Source organism: Phoca vitulina, unplaced genomic scaffold (genome assembly GCF_004348235.1).
Source record: "Phoca vitulina isolate PV1807 unplaced genomic scaffold, GSC_HSeal_1.0 scaffold36, whole genome shotgun sequence".
Classification (NCBI taxonomy): domain Eukaryota; kingdom Metazoa; phylum Chordata; class Mammalia; order Carnivora; family Phocidae; genus Phoca; species Phoca vitulina.
In genome coordinates, this window is record NW_022589739.1 from 7,123,722 (window position 1) to 7,136,031 (window position 12,310).

Genomic DNA, 12,310 nt, shown 5'->3' on the forward strand with positions numbered 1-12,310 from the left:
GACTTTAGACGAGTTACTTAACTTCTTTGAGCAGCAGTGTCTTCATCTATAAAATGAAGAGAACGACAATACCAATCTCATAGGGTGTTGTAAAGATAAAATGGGAAAAAATATACAAAATGCTGAGAACAATGGCTCCCATAAAGTAAGTGCTCAGCAAATGAGGTAGCTTGTTGATAATGATGATGATAATTGTTTTGTTATTGTCGTTTGTTCTACATGTTGCAGCCTCTCCCCTTCCTCCCCAACCTCTGCAGCAGAATTGTTCGTTCTCTTGTTATCATGGGTCAGAAATACCCATTAGGAATAAAACTGATGTTGAAAATTGTGAATTTTCTCATTCTAGCTAATGACTGTCCATTTCGATAAAAGATACATTGCTGAATGCTTAATTTTGATTGTTACAACCCAACTGTATAAAGAGGGCTGTGGGTTCTGTAGACACACAGAGAAGGCAAATCTTGAATTTTGATATTAAAAATGGGGAAAGAATGTGAGGATCTAAGCAAAAGTAACTTTTTGGAGAGCCCCTTGTAGTCCTTTCTCTTCTCCTTCTGCATATACACATCCTTCTCTTCTGCATATACATATATGTATATGCATACATATACTTGTAATTGGCCTTGTGGTGTGAATTACCGGGTATTTGCACTAACAAAGCTTTTAAGCCCTGCTTCAGCATCCAAAAGTGATGTCTGAAAGGGGTAGATTTTGGTGCTGTGGACCATTGAGAACTCTTTTGTGACTTCTTACTGACCCTCATAGCAAAGTGTGGAGGGAAATAAACTACATCATTTTGACAGTGTGAACAGTAAACCACTGTTATAAGTTTCAAGAACAGCAGACATTATTGGGGCTATTTAGCTATGACTGGGAAGGGATTATTTTTGTGTTTTGAAAGCCAGGGGCATGGACACTGTGATGTCTCCGATGTTTTTCCAGTAGTGAGGGAGAGACCCATATTGATTTCACTACCTAGTAAATGGTATTTTTCCTTTGTGTGACAGACACTCCCATGTTCAGGTGCTATCAGTGTATCTTCAATAACAAGTAGAGAGTCCTCTGCTGCTGACGGGTGAAGTGGAGGTGCTAAGAGGTAGACAGAACTTTTTCTCACCTAAGATTTCCCTAGATGACCTCTTGGCTGATTCTTAGCAAAGCATTTCAAGATTTTTTTTTGTGCTGGATTAATACTTAAAAAGTATTTGGTCTGCTAGATTACATTGGAAATTGTTTTATTTTTTAATTTTTCCATCATTGAATGCAATTTTGATACTCTTAATGTCTCTTGTGCTTTGTCAAGTACAAAATAAATTTGTTGATCTAACATCTATTAAAGCCCATTTTTAAAACATAATAGAATCATTAACTTAAATTTTTTGTCTTTTTATTATTTATTGCTTTGTGCTATGCTTGATGTATTAGAGGCATGCAATCATTCTGCATTTGAATAGCAATAACTTGAATAACTGTGAAATACTGTGTAATCCAAAGTAGTATCAAGACCAGATATAGGCCTAATAAAATTTTAGTCTAATTGAAGGTGATCTGGCTCAGTCCCTAAGTGGTTTGTTTTTTTAAATTTTATGTATTTATTTTATTTTGACAGAGAGAGAGAGAGAGAGAGCACAAGTAGGGGGAACAGAGGGGGAGGGAGAAGCAGGCTCCCCGCGGAGCAGGGAGCCTGATGCGGGGCTGGATCCCAGGACCCTGGGATCATGACCTGAGCCGAAGGCAGACGCTTAACCGACTGAGCCACCCAGGTGCCCCTCTAAGTGGTTTGTTGAGTCCAGGGTGATCATGACACTATTCCTGTGATTTACAGGGAAAAAAAATCCTAACCCTTCCAAAATAGTGGAGCAACTTTTAGCATATAACATTAATGTTAATATCTTAACAGTTGCATAGGATTGATAGATTATGATGAACTCACATTAATTGGTTGATTGATGGTAGTATACCTAATTTATGATAAGTAAACTGAGGATTAGGGAAGTTTAAACAATTTCACTAAGCTCTAACAGCTAAGATGCAGCAGAGCTAGGTTTTAAATCCATTACCACATGAAATACTGACTCTTAGTCTCAGCCACAATCTGAGAATATTCTGATAGTGATACTTTAAACTGTGGTTGACATTATATTTTAGTGTAAATCAGGATCTGAAAACAGGGTTCTATAATTTTGAAGAACTGAGGTTCAGAAATGTTAAAAGAATGCTGTGTTGTTGTACAGAAATCAACTTCACGTGTTTATTTTGCCTGAGGTCAAATCTGGGTTCAGAGTATAATACTGAAATTATTTTCTGTTGTCACCTCTCTTCCTCAGTCAGCATATATTTGTTGTATATAAGTTCTAACACAAATTATTGTGTTTAGCCTGAAGATTGAACTTTATGACTTGTGAGAAAGGATTTTAGGTATCCATTCACTAATAAGTCAAAACCCAAATTTAATTTAGAGGATGCTGAATTTGTTCCTTCTGTTTTTATGTAAAGAATTTGCCCTTTGGGTGCCTGGATGGCTGAGTTGGTTAAGTGTCTGCTTTCGGCTGAGGTCATGATCCCAGAGTCCTGAGTCCCACATTGGGCTCCCTACTCAGCAGGGAGTCTGCTTCTCTGCCCCTCCCCTGGCTCATGTGCTCTCTCTCTCTCTCCCCCCCCATTCTTGCTCACTCTTTCTCTCAAATAAATAAATAAAATATATTTTTTTTTAATTGCCCCTTTTTTCTTTTCATCTATTGAGAAATGCTGAACTTTAATTTGGATGGATTTTAAAAATAAAAATATGAAAATAAGCTAAACCAAACATAATGACTACTTTTCCAATTCTGAGATATTTTTATCTTTTTCTTGTGCTTTTTAGGCACACATGGAAACCACAGACAGTCATATAAATAAAGTTACAGTTAATTTTAGTAACAATATTTCAAAGAAAATTTAAGAATTGTTTTGCAGAGGCATTCTATGGCTAACGATCTATTTCTGATTATGGGAACAAGTATTTTTATTGGCTAGCATTTGGACATCAGCAAAATAGTATTGTTCTGGCACTAGCTCTTTTTAAAGATGCCCTGTCTCAGAAGTGAATCCTTTTGTATTATTATTCAGAAAATTTTGTGCCATATTCTTCACTGGAATGCCTGCACTGAGGCATTTGCAGACCTAATTTTTTTTAGAAGACTAAAGTAATATGATAAAAATAATGTGGCTTGAGTAAAAGAGTAATAAATGTTTACTTAGAATTTCTAAGTTTCATGTTTGTAAAAAATTAGTTCAGTTATTTATAGACTAGTGATTTGACCACCTTCAATATGAATCCAGTTTTCTGTAATTTTAAGTATAGATTGGAGAAAAGAGGAAAAAAAACAGTGTATGCAACATTCTGCAGGTTTAACATAGAAGTAGTCTTAGTATGGGATGTTATTTGTGCAGAGAAGTTAGTATAAGTAGTACTTTAATTCTTTAAGCTGTTTAGAATGCATCGAACATAACAAATGGAATAGCAGTTGTCCATTTGACCTAGATATAAATACTGTGTCGTCAGGGAACTGAGTGTAGAAAGGATGGAAGAGAATCTTCTCCCTCTTTTGTAGAAGAGTATGCATGAAAGGAGAATGAGAAGGGTAGTGAACGTATTGGACGATAGAATCAGGGTTCACAAAGATTTTTAAAGGCTGTAGTTATAGGCTATTAGCTAAAGAGATGAAATATAGGGCAATAGGTAAAAATGTAGGTTTCTGCATATGAGTATAAAAAGCTACCTATACAAGTAATTATTTAGAATAAAGATAGGCAGGATAATTTGCCAGCCAGAGAGATTTGAGAAATAATGAAGACAGCTAAAAATAAAAAATATATAATTATAAAAGATACCTATGAAAGATATTATAGGTAGTGTCCAAAGCCTCTGTGCTGACATGGGGCACTTGGTGATGAATTCAGTTTTTTATTTTATTTTATTTTTTAAAAAAGATGTTATTTATTAGATCTTGAGAAAGAGAGAGCTTGAGACAGGTGAGGGTCAGAGCAGACACCCCACTGAGTCGGGAGCCCCATGTGGGACTTGATCCTGGGACTCCAGGATCATGACCTGAGCTGAAGGCAGTCACTTAATCGACTGAGCCACCCATGCGCCCTCAGTTTCTTTTCTTTCTTTCTTTCTTTCTTTTTTATTTTAAAGATTAACTTATTTATCTTAGAGAGTATGTGTGCTATGAGTCAGGGGGAAGGGCAGAAGGAGAGAATCTTCAAGCAGACTTCCCACTGAACGGGGAGCCCCGTCAGGGGGCTTGTTCCTCAGACCCATGAGATCATGACCTGAGCCGAAACCAAGCTTAACTGACTGAGCCACTCAGGTGCCCCTAATGAATTCAGTTTTAAAGATGGTATAAAGAATATGTGAAAGGACTTTCAATTTTGCATAGAGTTAAGGCTGAAAACTAAGACTACTGCTCTGCAGTATGAAGACATGGCTTTTAAAACATGCTAAGGACTACAAGAAGGACTTTTAAAGTTATGTTCATGACAAAGCAAGTAGGTATAAATGGAGGTTAAGCTGGTAAGTGGTGGTTTGAACTCACATTTTTGTTTTCTACTCCCAGACAGTTGTGTCTTTGAAGTAATAAAACCACATGGCAGGTTGGAATCTGATGTAGTTTAGAGCATACATCTGAAATAGTAGATTCTCTAAACATCTCTGAAGTGGAGGATACTCAGTCTTAATGTTATTCTCACATTCCGCTATGCTCACTGAAGTGGCTTGTTATCTTATACTAGACTTTCAGTTACTTTCTTTATTTTACTGATGCATTGATAATCTCAGTTATGCTAAAGAATCTTTCACCTACCCAGTGTCTCTGGTCTGCTACTTCAGTACTGCTCTCAGAAACACCTAGGACAAGGTTTTCTCCCATGCTAAGGTTCTCCTATATTTGATGCTTTGAAGCCATAGAAAGCTTCCTGAGGAAGACGGAGATCTACACAGGCCTAACCTACTACAAATTCACATTGTTTGCAGATAGCCTGGCTCTCATTACCACAGGGAGTACTGCTGCTCATCTGTTGTATAATTGTTGTATCACCACTATGGAATGTTCTACTCTTCTTAACTTCCGGTTCCTTTTTCGAGTTTTCTGTTTCCATTGATCTCAAGTATCGTTAAGACTAGCTAAAAAAAATCTTTTCTTGACTTTATCTCTTTTAGCTATTATCCTATTTCTTCATTATAAAATGTTTCAAGTGATTCTCCTTCATTTGCTGTCTCCATTTTTCTAAGAGGCAAGTGTGGTACAGTGGAAAGAATATGGTATCAAGAATTAAAATCTTGAGCAAAGTTCATTTACCCTTTCTGATAATACTACTTCTCCTATAGGGCTTTTATCAGATGATTTTCTATTAATATTTTAATAAGCTATCGTGTTATGCTTTCTTGCCATCCACTCTCAACTCATACACCCATCTTACATCTCAAGGATTTATTCTGAAATACAGTTTATATCTTTCCCATTCTGAAATTACAGAGTTGAAGTTTTTAATATTTTCTTCATGAAGGTAATAATAGCTGTTATAATAGATAAACCTTGAGATTTTTGTGGCTAGCATGATAGAAGTTTTTCTCTTTTTACTTTCATGAAGTCTAATTAGTGGCAGTGGGATAGATGAGAGTGGGGTTTGCTGTCTTCAGAGTGTTGTTCTCAAGGTCATCTCGGGTATCACCACTGACAGAGTGGTAAGAGAAAGCATGGAGGGTAGGGTTGAGTTTTATGGGATAGGCCTGTGAGGCGGTATATGTCACTTCATTCGGTTTATCAGAAGTCAGTTATGTAGCCCCTGTTAACTATAATGGGAGTTTGGCAAATAAAGCCTGGATATGTGCCTCGGAGAAAAGCAAAACAGATTTAGTGAACAACTAGCTTTTCTCTACCACAATGTCCTTGCTGAATTTGAACATCTTTTTCCTTATTGTAATTCTCCTTGACCATTTTATTTTTGGACATCACTAATATTTGGTCTTTGTCTCAGTTCCTGGCACAGAACTCCTGAAACCCTTGGAATTTACTGTCTTCTGTATGCTAATGAATAGCTGATTGGTTTAGTGGACCCTAGATTGGTTCAGGAACCAACCCTGTGATTAGAGGCTTGGAAATTTCAGCCCCACTAGGGAGGGGCAAGAGGCTGGAGATTGAGTTCAATCACCAGCAGCCAATGATTTAATCAATTGTGACTACTAATAAAACTTACCATAAAAACACCTAAATGAGGGATGCCTGGGTGGCTCATTCGGTTAAGCTTCTGCCTTTGGCTCAGGTCATGATCCCAGGGTCCTGGGATCGAGCCCCGCATCGGGGCTCCCTGCTCTGCGGAGAGGCTGCTTCTCCCTCTGCCTCTGCTGCTCCCTCTGCTTGTGCACGCTCTCTGTCAAGTAAATAAAATCTTTAACATAAAATAAAATAAAACACCTAATGAAAGGGTTCAGAGATCTTCTGTATTGGTGAACACATTGATGTGGTGGGAAGGTAGTGTCCTTCAAGAAGGTATGGAAGCTCTGAAGGTCTCCCTTCTCCATACTTTGCCTAATACTTCTATTTGGTTGTTCCTGAGTTGTATTCTTTATAATAAATTGGTAAATACAAATATTTTTCCTGAATTCTGTTTTTCTAACAAATTATTGAACCTGAGCAGTTCTTTATGTATTTTGGATATTAACTTCTTATCAGATGTATGATTTGCAAATATCTTCTCCCATTCAGTAGGTTGCCTCTGAGTTTTGTTGATGGTTTCTTTCACTGTGCAAAAGCTTTTTAGTTTGGTGTAATCCCATTTGTTTGTTTCAGCTTTTGTTGTCCTTGCCTGAGGAGACTGGTCCCCCCAAAATATTGCTAAGACCGGTGTCACAGAGCTTATTGCCTATGTTTTCTTCTAGGACTTTTATGATTTCAGGTCCTACATACAAGTCTAATTCACTTTGAATTTATTTTTGTACATGGTGTAAGAAAATGGTCCAGTTTCATTCTTGTGCATGTGGCTGTCTAGTTTTCCCAGCTCCATTTGTTGAAGAAAGTATCTTTTCCCCACTGGGTATTTTTGCCTCCTTTGTTATAGATTAATTGACCTTGTAAGCATGGGTTTATTTCTGGGCTCTCCATTCTGTCCCATTGATCTATGTGTCGATCTATATGTTTTTTTCTTGCTAGTACCATACTGTTTGATAACTGTTTCAATTTTCTTTCTTCGTCTGTGTGTATTATTTTCTGTGGAAAGTGGTGGTATCACTGTTCTGTCAGTCTTCTGTACTTGAATCCTAGTCATACCTCACACCACACAGAAAAATTAACCTGAAATGGATTATGGACTAACTGTAAAAGCTGAAACTAAAAGGTTTTAAAAGAAAACTTAAGAGAACGTCTTTGCAACCTTTAGTTAAGGAAAGACTTTAGATAGAACACCAAAAGCATGACTGAATAAAGTTTTTCTGGAGTACCTGAAAACCTTTGAAGAAGAATATATCATTATGCAAAAAAGGTGGATATTCAGATAGCAAGAATTCCCACTTTGTTTCATGGATTTCACTTGGACCAATAGAATTTGGATGCTGCTTGAGCCTTCTATTTTTTTTCTATTTTCTTTTAGTGAGGAGGAAGACATTGGAAGAAATGAGGGGACATGTAGCAGCTCACCTAGAAACTCAGGGCAAAGTTTTCTCAGGTGTTATCTGTGTTTCTGAGCCAGGTTTTATTCTTCAAGTCAGAATTTTGGATATATTCAAGTATGTGGGGTGACTTTGACAATAGAACTTAAAGTTTTAATTGCTGTAGATGGTAGCCAACTTTAGATATGAAAACATTATTATATGTGAAAGACTTTGTGGTATGGAAGAAAGAATAGTGAAATTTGGATTTTATCTGTCTATATCTATATCAATATTTATATATACCTCTGTATAGATAGATAATTTAATTATAAATGACAACACTTATTTAGAGAGAGCATCCATTTCCTAGGCCATGTAATCTATTTTCAAAGGTACATAAGGAATGATATTTTGATATTATCTATCTCCCCAACCCTCAGTTTTTGGTCTAATCAAGTTCCTCCATGATCTAGACATCTTATTTATTATATGGAATATGTTCAGATATTTTTGCTTGACTTTGTATTGTGCTTTGAGTATTCATGGGGTACTTTCCCAGTTGTGAATATTCCTGTGCACGGTCATCTCCTTATGTTACAAATGAGCCAGTTTTAAAAAGTGAAGTATTTGGTGGCCTCTAGTGGTACTCATGTGTCTATAAAAAGTCACTAATATCACCAATATACAAAATTTTAGGGGGAAAGAGTTACTAAGGTGACAAAACCTTGATAAATGTAGATTTATCAAGGAAAAGTTTTAGATCTTTGATAACTAAAATTTTATTAATTAATTATAAATCTGTCAGTGATATGGCTGTCTCTATTAATTTATAGCAAATTTTATCATCACTAGATTTCCTTTACTTTTCAGAAATGCCTTGAGGGGCGCTTAGTGGCTCAGTCGGTTTAGCGTCTGCCTTTGGCTCAGATCATGATCCCAAGGTCCTGGGATCAAACCCCTGGGATCAACTCCCACTGAGCAGGGAGCCCGCTTCTCCCTCTGCTGCTCCCCGTGCTTGTACTCTCTCTCCGTCAAATAAATAAATAATATCTTAAAAAAAAAAAAGAAATGCTTTGAAATGATATGCATGTATCTTAATTGGAAATATTTCTATGTAGCTTGTACTTAGGTCAGCAATAGTGTACTATTGCATTGTTCTGAGATGTGTCCATGCAGGGGGATGGTAAGGATGATTTCTGACATCTCCTTAAATATAATAACAGATAAAAATAGGTATCAGTATTTCATAAATTAATAATAAAGAAAATAAGTCCTTAAAGTTTATTTCTTTAAACAGCGAATTTTGGCTAACTTAAAGATACTTCAGGTTCAGCCAAGAATTATCCAGAATCTGAAATGTATGTAGAAATTTAGAAAGGTCACTTCAGAAGTTGGGAAAATTTATCTAAGTTCAAGATTTGGAAAGCTAAAGAGAAAACTGACAGCTTTAGGTAAGTTAAAATTTTTTAAGTGCTGAAATTAATCTGCATTCATACTAAAAATAAGATATTGAAATCTAGAGATTTAATAACTTGCCCAAGATCATAAAGCTCCTAACTATTGGCTGAGATGATAATAAAACCCTGGTCCTTTGACTCTCTACTAAAGCTTTTTAGAAGTTAAAATAAAATATTCTTTGTGTTAGTTGGGATAGACTCATTCTTTAAGAAGTTTTTTTTCCTGCTACTTTAAAAATGATTAAGTTAACAGGATAAGCCTTATTCTAATTAGGCTTAACTGGCATTAGAAAGACATGAAAAGTGTTTCAGCATTAAAATCAGAAGAGTCTAATGATACAAATCTGTGGTGACTAAGGAGTTGGTACTTTTTATTTCCTCCGAAGATAGACTGTTTTTATAAGAAATGCCTATTGTACATGTGAATTTGGGAATAACTTTATGACAGCCATAGTATTCTAATGAAAAAGTTAGATTCCACTATTGGGTTCATAACTGGCTGAAAGATTTCATTAAGAGTATAGTAAGATCTTAGGTATTTTTTTCAAATTCAGTAGTATGTACTTTGGAGAGAAATGAACTGATATAAAACTTGTAAGAGATGTGCCATCAATTTGTTAATAAATTGTAATTTCCATTGTTCGAGGCACACTGGGCTCTCCCCAGGCAGAAACAGCTTTTCCTGAAACTTCTGAGTACTGATAAATAAGATGAACTAGAGTCCTGGATTCTTGTTTTAAATGTTTTACTTTCTGACAGGCCAGAGAAGTAGAGGAAGAGACATGCTCTGAGTTAAAAAGAGACATAGGAAGGTCCCTGCTCATAAGTGATACTTTCCACTCATTCCATCAGGCAGAGATTCTTTTAAACTAAAAGTGGCCTCTTTAAAATTTTTGGAAGATGCATTTCAATTATATTAATATTGTTCTATCTACGTAACGTGTAATTTTATTTCACAGAGCAGCCTGTTTGGTGCCTGTCGGTGATGGTGACAACTTTAAGTAGAATGATGTGATGCTGCTAGTACTAAAAGTGAAAAATCACTTTCTAAACATGAAAAAAAGATTAAGGGTAGAGTCCAGGAACTAATAACTTAAATATAGGTGATAGATGATTTTTTTTCTTAAGTTTTTATTTAAATTCCAGTTAGCATACAGTGTAACATTAGTTTCTGGTGTAGAATCTAGTGATTTATCACTTACATACAACACCCAGTGCTGATCACAATGCCCTCCTTAATCCCCATCACCCATTTAACCCCTTCCCTCCTCCCCCCCACCTTCCCTCTGGTAACCCTCAGTTTGTTCTCCATAATTAAGAGTCTGTTTTCTGCTTTGCCTTTCTCTTTTTTTAGCCCCCTATGTTCATCTGTTTTGTTTCTTAAGTTCCACATATGAGTAAAATCATACGGTATTTATCTTTCTCTGACTTATTTTGCTTAGCATAATGCACTCTAGTTCCATGCACATCATTACAAATAGCAATATTTCATTCTGTTTTATGGCTAATATTACATTTTTTATATATATACATATATGTATATATATATGAAGCTCTGGTGTGTGTGTATATATATATACATACTACATCGTCATTATTCATTCATCAGTCGATGGACATTTGAGGTCTTTCTGTAATTTGGCTATTGTTGATAATGCTGCTATAAACATCAGGGTGCATGTATCTCTTTGAATCAGTATTTTTGTATCTTTTGGGTAAATACCTAGTGGTGCAATTGCTGGATCATAGGGTAGTTCTATTTTTAACTTTCTGAAGAACCTCCATACTATCCTTCCCACCAACAGTGTAAGAGGGTTCCCCTTTTTCCACATCCTTGCCAACAGCTGATGTTTCCTTTATTGTTGTTTTTTTAAAAAAAATACTTTATTTTTAAGTAATCTCCACACCCAATGTGGGGCTCGAACTTAAAACCCTGAGATCAAGAGTTGCACATTCCACCAATTGAGCCAGCTAGGCACCCCAACCTATATTTTCAATTTTAGCCATTCTGACTGGTGTGAGATGACATCTCCTTGTAGTTTTGATTTGTATTTCCCTGATGCCGAGTGATGTTGAGCATCTTTACATGTGTCTGTTGGCCATCTGTATGTCTTCTTTGGAAAAATGTCTATGTTTTTTTGTCCATTTCTTAACTGGATTCTTTGTTTTTTGGGTGTTGAATTTTATAAATTTTTATAGATTTTGGATACTAACCCTTTATCAGATATGTCATTTGCAAGTATCTTCTCCCATTCTGTAGGTTGCCTTTTAGTTTTGTTGATTATTTCCTTCACTGTGCGGAAGCTTTTTATCTTGATAAAGTCCCAGTAGTTTATTTTTGCTTTTGCTTCCTTTGCCTCAGGAGTCATATCTAGTAAGAAGTTGCTCTGGCCAATGTCAAAGAGGTTACTGCCTATGTTCTCCTTTAGGATTTTTGATGGTTTGCTGTCTCCCATTTAGGTTTTTTGTTCATTTTAAATTTATTTTTGTGTATGGTGTAAGAAAGTGGTCCAGTTTCATTCTTCTGCATGTTGCTGTCCAGTTTTCCCAACACCATTTGTTGAAGAGACTCTCTTTTTTCCATTGGATAGTCTTTCCTGCTTTGTCGACGAGTAGTTGACCATACAGTTGTGGGTTCATTTCTGGGTTCTCCATTCTGTTCCATTGATCTATGTGTGTTTTTTGTGCCTGTACCATACGTCGTGATCACTACAGCTTTGTCATATAATTTAAAGTCCGGAATTGTGATGCCTCTAGTTCTGCTTTCCAAGATTGCTTTGGCTATTCAGGGTCTTTTGTGGTTCCATACAAATTTTAGGATTGTTTATTCTAGATCTGTGAAAAATGCTGTTGGTATTTTGATAGGGATTGCATTAAATGTGTAGATTGCTTTGGGTAGTATAGACATTTTAACAATATTTATTCTTCTAATCCATGAGCATGGAATGTTTGTCCATTTCTTTGTGTCATCTTCAGTTTCTTTCATAAGTGTATTATCGTTTTCAGAGTATAGATCTTTTACCTCTTTGGTTAGGTTTATTCCTAGGTATCTTATGGTTTTTGGTGCAGTTCTAAATGGTGGTTTCCTTGATTTCTCTTTCTGATGCTTCATTACTGGTGTATAGAAATGCAACAGATTTCTGTATATTGATTTTGTATCCTGTGACTTTACTGAATTTGTGTATCAGTTCTAGTAACACTGGTGATTTAAAAAAAAAAAGAT

At 36.0% G+C, this 12,310-nt stretch overlaps 1 protein-coding gene across 3 annotated transcripts in view; it reads left to right on the forward strand.

Moving 5' to 3' along the window:
- Positions 1-12,310, forward strand: part of SBF2 (SET binding factor 2) — a 450,441-nt gene that overhangs the window by 98,001 nt on the left and 340,130 nt on the right. The window lies entirely within an intron of this gene.